General features: G+C 33.9%; 3 long non-coding RNA genes across 4 annotated transcripts; 2 read left to right on the top strand and 1 right to left on the bottom strand.

The window, feature by feature from the left end:
• Nucleotides 1–89: 89 nt before the first annotated feature.
• On the top strand, nucleotides 90–2,594 carry LOC130054056 (uncharacterized). Its single transcript, XR_008802316.1, has 4 exons — nucleotides 90–310; nucleotides 905–1,063; nucleotides 1,230–1,340; nucleotides 1,531–2,594. It is a non-coding gene; the product is annotated as an uncharacterized LOC130054056 (long non-coding RNA).
• Nucleotides 2,501–4,313, bottom strand: LOC130054057 (uncharacterized). The gene is made up of 3 exons (XR_008802317.1): nucleotides 3,655–4,313; nucleotides 3,167–3,404; nucleotides 2,501–2,829 (listed from the first exon to the last, which is right to left on the bottom strand). It is a non-coding gene; the product is annotated as an uncharacterized LOC130054057 (long non-coding RNA).
• Nucleotides 4,314–6,340: 2,027 nt separating this feature from the next.
• Nucleotides 6,341–8,693, top strand: LOC125657133 (uncharacterized). Of its 2 annotated transcripts, XR_008802319.1 has the most exons (3): nucleotides 6,341–6,770; nucleotides 7,489–7,587; nucleotides 7,702–8,693. It is a non-coding gene; the product is annotated as an uncharacterized LOC125657133 (long non-coding RNA). The 2 variants fall into 2 exon arrangements; XR_008802318.1 differs by lacking the exon at nucleotides 6,341–6,770 and having other exon boundaries at nucleotides 7,020–7,587.
• Nucleotides 8,694–10,231: the final 1,538 nt, after the last annotated feature.

The raw sequence follows: 10,231 nt of genomic DNA, 5'->3' as shown, positions 1-10,231 counted from the left end.
CAGGTGTGGCACGATAAAGATCCTTCCCTGCTCAAAGGCCGCAAGCGCGGAGCATAGGCATAAATTTTGCAGCCCTTCATCGGCAATAGGGTCTGTAAGTCTCGTTTGGTTTCACTTTCGGTTTTACTACTTCCGGGTACAACAACATGTGGAATATATAAAGTCGTAACAGAGAATTGGCGCTAATATGTAATTTGGTGTATTGTTAAGCGATCGGCTGCATACATGAGACTGGGAAAACCCTGCCATGTAGTTTATTTAGGTTCCTAGTCGATGCTACAGTAAGGAAGCGGTGGATACAAAGATGTAGGTACGTAATATTATCACAATTCAACGAATAATCATGTCAAATTAACACACGTGTGTATAAACTGACAGAATATACTGGACGTGTTGTTTAGATATTACAGAGGGGGTAGGCCTACAAAAGATTTTGACAGAGGAACTGATAAAAATAAAATAATAGGAGCAAAAAATTACATGTACTAAAATTTCATAAATGGGGGGGGGGGGGTGGGGAGTTTTTCTTCGTTATTGATTTCAACATTTATTAACATCTTTTACTACATAATTCCCTTCTGTCTGAAAAGGGGAAGGAACACTTATTTATTGTATCAATATAGAAAAAATAACCTTGCTAGGAAAAGGGGAAAGGGTTGACAGGACATCCTTGATACTACTTGCCTTTATATAGGCCCCTGCATGATTAAATTTTGTATAGTGTTTCAAGAGAACTGGCATATATCTTTATTGTATAATTATGTAAAAATGACACATGGCCTTGAAAAGAATGATTGTAACACTCATATTCTGTGCTTATTTCAGAAACTACAACTTTGTTATGTATTGAGCCACTTTAAGTCAATAAAAACAGCAACTTATGGTATATTACTTTTTTTCATAGACACAAAGTTACGAAACCTGCTGAAGCAGAAGCATCTGCTTCAAACGTACATATAGGAACCGAAGTTGATACTGCTACCAATATATCTGTACCAGACAACAATGAAGTGCATCTACATGATCACGAGTATACAGCATCAAACCCTCAACGTTTAAAAAGGTACAGTGTACGATACAAGTATTCTAGTACATCAAACCAGGAAGTTACAACGGTTGTTAAGTTTAGTGTCAGGTGGTTTTTCTGTATTTTCTTCATTCTCATTTCAGTGTTATCTAAATTTATATTCACACCAAATACTATAATGGTATTGCTTTTGTTCTTACAGCTTCCCTTGAAGACTAGGATGTTGTAAACTTGCAGTGAGAAATATACCTACTTAATTAAAGGAAACCATTCTTGACAATTGGGAACATCATAATTGAAAGACCCTGGAAAGGTATGTTTTAGCGGTTCATTAAGGAAAAATGAACAATGCACTTTCTATACACTGACTAGTTATCAATTTCACAGGTCAGCGCAGATTTCACAATATTCAATTACCTAGTAATTTTAGGGGGGTATAAATGTTGCTGTATACACCATTTTCTGTGGATATTTTTCATATATTCATGAAATTTTGTTTGAAGGGATCATGAACACTGTTGGGAGTGTCCATTCAACTGAAATATAAAAGTCAGAAGAATTGAAGATTGCAATGGATGCAACAGAAGTGACCTAATATGACCAAATTGATATGAATAGCCAGTTTTTCGCTTGCAGTAATGACAAGAGTCGCCACAAAGAAAAGACCTTAATGTGTATTACACCTAATGCAGCTTATTTCCAATCTGTGCTGGATACAAATCTAATTTGGCAATTGTGAACCATTATGGCATTTTAGAGAAGTTGCAAGTTGGTGATATATTCCTGGCGAACAAAGGATTTTGTATATTTGACAAACTTCCAAATGACATGACACTTAATATCCCATTCTTTCTTACAAATAAATCCCACTTCTCAAAAGAGGATGCACAACTTTGCTATAAAATTTCCAGATGCAGAATCCATGTTGGATGGGAAAACGAGAGAGTTTTGTTTTTTTTTTAAAAATTCCTTAGCCATATTCTATCATAGTATAGATATTGATCTGACAAAATATTTCAGATTTGTGTGGATCATGTGAATTTGCAGGTTCCCCTTTTGAAGGAGATTGCAGATAAATCCTACAAACTTATTAGATTAATTGCATGTATATATATACCTTAAATCTGCACATACCTGCCACATTGAATTTTTAAAGTTAAAAGTAATGAATATCATATATGCAATATAACTTTTCTACATATTTATATAAATATAAAGCCTTTTATATTCATATGAATATAAAGCCCTTTGGAACGTCTCCATCAGAATGAAATATTCTCGAGAGGAACGTTAAACAATATACAATCAAACATAAAGCCTTTTGTTCTCATTCTGAAGGTTTTCAAATCTGCATTATTAAAAAAGAAGTAAAATCCATTGTTTTAGTAAATGCATGTAATTGAATGATTTTTGTAAAGCTGGACACTGTGTCTATACATGCATGTATTTTGGTTCATCTAAAATAAGAAAAACTCTGTCTATAAATGTTTATTCAATAAATATACATGTAATTACATAACTTTGATAGATGCACCACTGATATCATAATAAAGTATATGTACATGTGGTTATGTGTGTGTGTTTTAGACTGCAAAAATACTTCATTATTATAATTAAACTCTATCACGCGTAAAAGGTTGACCATAATACATCTTTGTCAATGTGAATTATTTGAGTGTCACTAGGAATCCACACTAGAAAATCACAGCATTGGGTGTCTTTCGGGTGGTGTTGTCCTTGAATCTGATGCCAATATTCAAATTTTGTTTTGAGGTGCAGCGAACCATCCCTTGCATCACTTTCTAAAATGGCAAATGTCATTACATGTATTGATAAAATATACATGATTTACAAGTGCTCTGATTAGTGGTGAAAGTATTATACTGCAATATGCATACTTCTTTTGACATAGATGTACTTCAGTATTCAAAACTTGATGCAAGTAAAGTTTATAAAGAACATTAGCAGTTCAATATCACAATGAAGCCTATTTAGTATTTGTATTTCATTCATAAAATGTTACTTTAAAGTTATAATAAACTTGGATACATCCATGATAATATATATGAATACATATATGTACAGCTAATGTACATGTATTAGGTACACATAATTGTTCAATCTATAATGCTGACTTACCAATAGGGAAATCCCAACATTTGCACAGGCCTCTTTAATTGTCATTGTTCAAGCTGAAAATGGGCACTTAGCCTCAATTAAGAATTTCAGGGTTGCTGAAAATGGCCTGCTGTACCTTCGGAATGAGGATGCAGTTAATTCCTCCATTGTTGTTGTGACCTTTGACTGTGCCGACTTTGGATGTTTTATCCAACTACTGGCTATTTTACCTTGAACAGTTTTATTTGCCTTCTTATATCTGAAAAATTCCAATATATCTACATGTAAAAATTTTATCTTCACAGTTCGAACCCATTTATTACTTACTTTGGGTATAGATAAGTTTATTCCAATTTGGGCTCAGAGGGCATAACAGCAAGACAGTTTATAAAGAAAGAAATTTCTAAAAAGAAAGAAAGTTTACAACATATAATCTTTTAATTATCATAATCATAATAGATATAGATCCAAACATGTATTGACATTATTTTTATCTTTAAATTGTGTACCTGCCTTTGAAAATTTGCTGCCATATGAAGATCGACACTTAGACTGCCCCATTATGGGCATACTGGCATCAGACATCCACATTAATGATGACTGCACAATACACAACACCTTTATCCTCAGATTCAAGGCATATCTATAAAATAATTTTCAAATATTAAACAATCTTAACCCATCTGTGATGTAACTGATATAGATAGGCACATTAATGAGCTTTGCTTATTGAATATGTATACAACTGTACACTGCTGGTACGTACATGTAGTATCGTTGCCCCCCCTTCCGATCGTACATTCGTATAAACACAAAGCAAGTTTTATGCATAATCCGTTTTTCTTTTCAAGTATTGATATATTTTCAATTGGAATGATTTGAGAATATAAAAACATATCGTACATCTCATTACGCTTTTACCAACCTGCTCTTTATCGTACACTGGCAGTTATTACACGTAATTCGTCAAACACGAAGCGAAGAATCCTCGACGACTCCACTATTGCTTCAATTCCCATGTTTATCTCGTTAAACTTCCACATAATCGATTGATAACGCTATATCTATGTATACCACTCTCTACACAGTGCAATTTGAGATGTTGATGTACCCGGAAGTTAATAATCTCGCTAAATCTCGGCAATCACATGACGAGACTTACAGACCCTATGGTGACGTCTCCATATTAGTGAAAGATTCTCGAGTGGGGCGTTAAACAATCTACAATTAATCAATCAATCAAAACTGTGGAATAAAAAAATCTAGTAAATTTGCGTATAACTGTATAATGGAGAGATTTGATATTATAAAATGATTATATGATAATGTCAAACGGTATAAATATGAATGTTACCCAAGTGAATATTTCTAGTGTATATCCGCCTAATGCAACCAATAACACTCTCCCTGTGTTTTATTTTCATTATACGTAAATGATTTTAGAGTAAAATTCATGAAAGAAAACTGCCTAGTATTTTTACTAATGTATGCAGACGGTTTGGTTCTTATGCTAGTAATTTTGCAGAAGCTGCTAATGACTTACAGCAGATGATTTAGCCCTTATTGCAGAAACTCTGAAAGGTTTACAGATATGATTTAGTACTTTCGGAGAGACTCCTAAAGATTCATAGCAAACGATTCAGTTCTTATAATTACAAAGACTACTCAAGGTTTACAGCAGACAATTTAGTCCTTATTCTGAAGGTCTAAAGCAGGCGAGTTACAGTGCAGTCCTTACTACAGACTTATTTAAAGTTTTACAGCAAATGATGTAGTCTTCTCGACAGGTTATCAGCAGATGATTTAGTCCTCTTGACGGTTTACAGCAAATGATTTAGCCCTTTTGACGGTTTACAGCAGATGATTTAGCCCTTTTGATGGTTTACAGCAGATGATTTAGTCCTCTTTATGGTTTACAGCAGACGATTTAGTCCTCATGACGGTTTACAGCAGATGATTTTAGCCCTTTTGACGGTTTACAGCAGATGATTTAGTCCTTTTGACGGTTTACAGTAGATGATTTAGTCCTTTTGACGGTTTACAGTAGATGATTTAGTCCTTTTGACGGTTTACAGTAGATGATTTAGTCCTTTTGACGGTTTACAGTAGATGATTTAGCCCTTTTGACGGTTTACAGTAGATGATTTAGTCCTTTTGACGGTTTACAGTAGATGATTTAGTCCTTTTGACGGTTTACAGTAGATGATTTAGTCCTTTTGACGGTTTACAGTAGATGATTTAGTCCTTTTGACAGTGTATAGCAGATGATTTACATGTAGCCCTCTTGACGGTTTACAGCAGATTATTAAGATTTAACCACTTGGGGTTAAATCCATTTATCAAAGGGAAACGTATATTGATTTGCTGCTAGTTCATGATTTTATCTATTCTCAGATTATTTAATCTTGTATCCACTCGTTTTCACTCGTTCTGCTACATTGACGATAACAAGTCGTTACCGGGTTTTTTAGTGCTGATCGTAACTGTCGGCGGTTAGCTTTTATGACGTCATATTGTGCTTTCGTCACATTCGGCTAGAAAAATTCAGCAGGTAAGTCGTGTTTTTGCGTGAGCCGAATATGTTTGCAATTTTCGTCGTGATTTCAATTTTCTGTTGAAAAAGTTGTTGATCCAGGTATCTGATGAAACTCTAGCCTTTGTATTACACTTTTCAGTCCCCGATGGCAAATTGAAATGTAGATTTAGCTTGGATTGGTTTTAATTTTTCGGATGCTGCACACGTCGCCATTACGATTCGTGTGACACGCCGTATTTCATTAGTCTTAGAAAACCTAGTTTATCTACTTATTTATTTTTGGCAAACCGCTATGTTATTGAATCTATTTTATATTTCAATTGAGTGAAAGAAAATGCCTAAAAGGAAACAACAAGATGTCCCAACCCGCGCCGTGCCGAGACCACGTGGAAAGAGGCGCGTCACCCCGTCCAGCACGGACGGTCCACAGCAAAATGTACATGTACCTGCTGATTCTCCTACCCTCCACGAACCGTACCCCTTACAGCAAGAGGCTTCATCTACTTTTTACAATTCGGCGCCAACTAGGGCCTTGTCCAGGGAGCAACTGAATGAGGTGACGCAGGCGGTAGTCGCTGTGCTTTCTCAGAGGATGGAGTCCCCTAACCCCCTGATGGTCCAAGAGGCACCAACAGACAGCGACCACTCAGGTACTGATTTATCAACCACAGTAGCTACCCCCAACAATAGCCGTGTTTCGAGTTCCTCCGGAACACACTGGATTTTTCGTATTTAGCCACGCCGGTCACGTGATATGAGCAAAATGTTCCACAGGGGTACTTCCGGTTAATTTTGTTTACACTGGTAACAAAATTGTTTTTGACAAAATATAGATTTTGCGGCACAAACTGTCGCAAATCAGATAAAGGATAGCAAGGGATATATATTTACTTGGGAAGATGTCAAAGTTTACCTTTTTCCAAACCCGGGAAAAGCGTTCATGCAGAGGAAACGATGGCGTCATTTGTGTAGAAAACCACGAGCAGCCGAAATTGAGTGCGATTATTACATTCCGTGAAAGCTGAACCAACAAAGAAACATCATTGTTCTTGCCAGTTTGCTTATATTAACTTTCAGGAAAACCAAGAGGTTTGTACTGACTCTTAAAAATATAATATAGACTGCAAAATCTTGTCAATCTTAAGAATAGGTATACTTGTACCCTCATCCACATCTGAACAGTGTATGTATTTTACAACGGTGTTCATGTGACATTAAATAGAGAATTTCAATTATGAACTTATGGTTCAGGCTCATAAAATTTACGAAGCAATTTCACAAGGGAGTGAGATGGGGGGTGGGGGGGTATATATATCTGCCAATTAAATAAAATATGAGAACACCAGATAATATATCCCTACGGATCTATACTAGAATTTGCATGATCATTTATTCAAGCTCCATACTGATGCTTCATTCACTGCAAAATTTTGAATTATATCAAAGAACATTGATCTTTTCTCCAACTTTTAATACTAATCAAGCACAGGCAATATGCATCGCTTGGGGTCGAAATTACTATTAAAGAGTACTCTTTAATAGTAAATTCGAACACAAGTGATGCATATTGCCTGTGAAATCAAGGTAATTTGCATGTACATCAGAAATGTACATTTCCACTCAAACCACTTGTATACAAGAATGGAACCAGCTGAACATGAGCCAGGTTATATATTATATATTTGCTCTCCTACCCCTTTGATTCAGTACTGTGTAAGGAAATATACTATTGAGTATATATATATTAAAAAGAAAAACAAAGAACAACAATTTTCATTCATATTTTATTCAACATATATATACACAGGTTGATAACAATGGCTGATCTGCATATAATGACTGCTAGTTATTGGCTGGTATGCAGTGAAAGGGAGCAAAAAAGGAGTAAAAAGTTCATATCAGCCAGGTGAGAATTAATTTCTTCTTTTTTATGTGTTATACATATGTAATTCTTTTCTTTTGCTGCTTCAAATCTTGTGTATTTGAAAATTTTCAGTCTAATATTTTGGCAATATTATAGGTAGTGTGGCTTAAATAAACCAGTGTTAAGGAATATCCAGTAATGGCATGACATCATGAGAGCTTGTCATACCGACATTCAGATGATTAATGATGAAACTGAAGACCTCAAGTGAAAGGCATGGAAAATGATCCTGTTCCCATATACCTGAAAAAGAGGAGGGATGCCACAATATTGATAATAGACTTTTGTCAATTTGAGAAGCAAAGATGTTAAAAAAAAAATTATAATGCTGAAATTATAATTCATGTATTTGTTAAAAATATGTTCACTGTACATACATGTATATTTTTTTAACTTATTTGGAAATACATGAAGTAATTCATATTAAAACTGTGAATGTATGAGTTTTCATGATTTTTATCAATAAAGCTTAATACCATATTTATTGTACATATATCTGATTTCCCCTATACATTGTAGTCATATGAGAGCTTGCTTGCATTCAGAGATCTGACATCATGTATAAAGCCGAGTTAAACAACTTCAAAATCTACCCAACATGTTTTAAATGAACACAAAAGATTCTTCCTAATTTCTTCTTTTTTTTTCAATTTTGTTCATAAATTTATATTTAAGTCAATTCACCTTTTTCAAACTTTTGATGCATATGACGGATTTCCCCTGTATTGCTATATCTATCAGGCCCAGCACAATCTCTATATTTAGCTATATAGTTTTATAAAGCTATTTCAAACAGCTTCATTAAGCTAGTTTCGATTAAATTTCTTAAGTGCAATGACACATAACAATATACATGTACTTTGAACTAAACACAACACTATTCTAGGTATAGATCATATGTCATTTTAAGAATTTTCATGAAAAGAGAATTTCTTTTGTACTGATAACTAACTGTCCACTACCTTGTGTGTGTCGAAGCTTTGATAAGTATATGATGACTTTACAATGTGGAATCTGTAACAACTTAATAATCCTAAACATTTGACAATTTTGAATCAAAATTCTTCCTAAGGTACATAGTTTAAGAAGCTTTTTTTTTTTTTTGTTTACAGTGTGTTGTTTCAAGTACAAGGATGAAATATTTTCACTTAGAAATTCAATTTTTATGCTTTAAAAATATATTTGATAGAAGATTTGAAATAGTTATATCAAGCAATTTCAATTAGCTTTAAAAAGCTATATAGCTTGATTAGCATATTTATATAGCTAATTATACTAGAGATTGTGCTGGACCAGTCTATGAGCACATAATTGAAATTATGTTGCTGAAAGGAATAATATTACCTTAATCATGATCAGATATATATTTTGTTCAGTGATATAAATATGATCTGTAATCACAAATACCTACTGGATTGTGAAAAGTCAATAAAATGACTACAACAATAAATATATATAGTCATGCTAAAAATTCTTCCAATTACATGAGTATATCATTAGAAGTCAAACTCCAAAGACTTAATTTGTAACACAAGTATTAGTTGATAATAATTATTTTCAAATTAGACAGCATATTGACTACACCCAAGTAGATAATTTTATCCTCACTCACATATGGCTATACCATTGCACTCAGAAACCCAATCTAATTCAATCTAAACTAGCTTTAAATAATAAAGCCATTTCAAATACCTATAATATTATAGCTAATCTATTACTTTTCACTGTGTATTGTCATTATCTATATTTTATATCAATAATTATCAGGTCCAGTCCAAAGACTATTTCTACCTATGTAGCTACTTATAGCTACCTAGGTATTTAAACCTACTCCAGGTAGCTATTTTTACCTACGTTTTCCTTTACTTGCATTTCGTGGCCAAACGCAGGAACGGCGCAACATGGTGTGTACCAAATTTCTTGATTCACTTATACTGACAATGAATACCACAAAAATATTGGACAAAAAATGATTACTTTCAAATTTGCATCAATAACTGCACCCACTTCCATTCTCTAGGAACTTAGGATCAAAGATACATGATAAGAAGTCTAGAATGTTTTACAAATCTTTATTAATTTTAAAGTTAACATTCATGCACTCTTACATTAAAAGTTTTTGAGTCGATTTTTCATGCAATTTCCTCTACATTTTCCACCCTCTTAAAGTATTTAAATTTACACTCCGAATTTTGTCATGCACATGCACAACATGATACATAAAACGACTGACCTGTTTAAAAGATGTGCCTTAATTATTATTTATTTATATCTTTAAAAACATGTAAAAGTAGGTAAAAGTAGCTACTTTAAGTAGCTTTAAATACCTAGGTAGCTATTAATAGCTACGTAGGTAGAAATAGTCTTTGGAATGGACCTGGTTATATATGTTACATGTTTATGTCCATTTTGGCCCTGATTTGGTAACGTAATTTCTATTTCACATAGGCCCTAGACTGTACTGGACCTAATGCCTGCTTTATGAAGCAGTGCACATTGTGTTTTGTTTAATCATATATATATAAAATGTCGTCATAATTTTCATTTTACCTGTTTGACAGGTTTCAGTGAGTCTAATACGTTCTTTTCCTTTACCCCTCCGGTTACTAGACAGCTGGGCCTTGTG

The sequence above is a fragment of the Ostrea edulis genome, chromosome 4, assembly GCF_947568905.1.
Source record: "Ostrea edulis chromosome 4, xbOstEdul1.1, whole genome shotgun sequence".
NCBI lineage: Eukaryota > Metazoa > Mollusca > Bivalvia > Ostreida > Ostreidae > Ostrea > Ostrea edulis.
The sequence above is the reverse complement of the archived record's forward strand: the minus strand, read 5'-3'. Positions and strand labels throughout refer to the sequence as shown.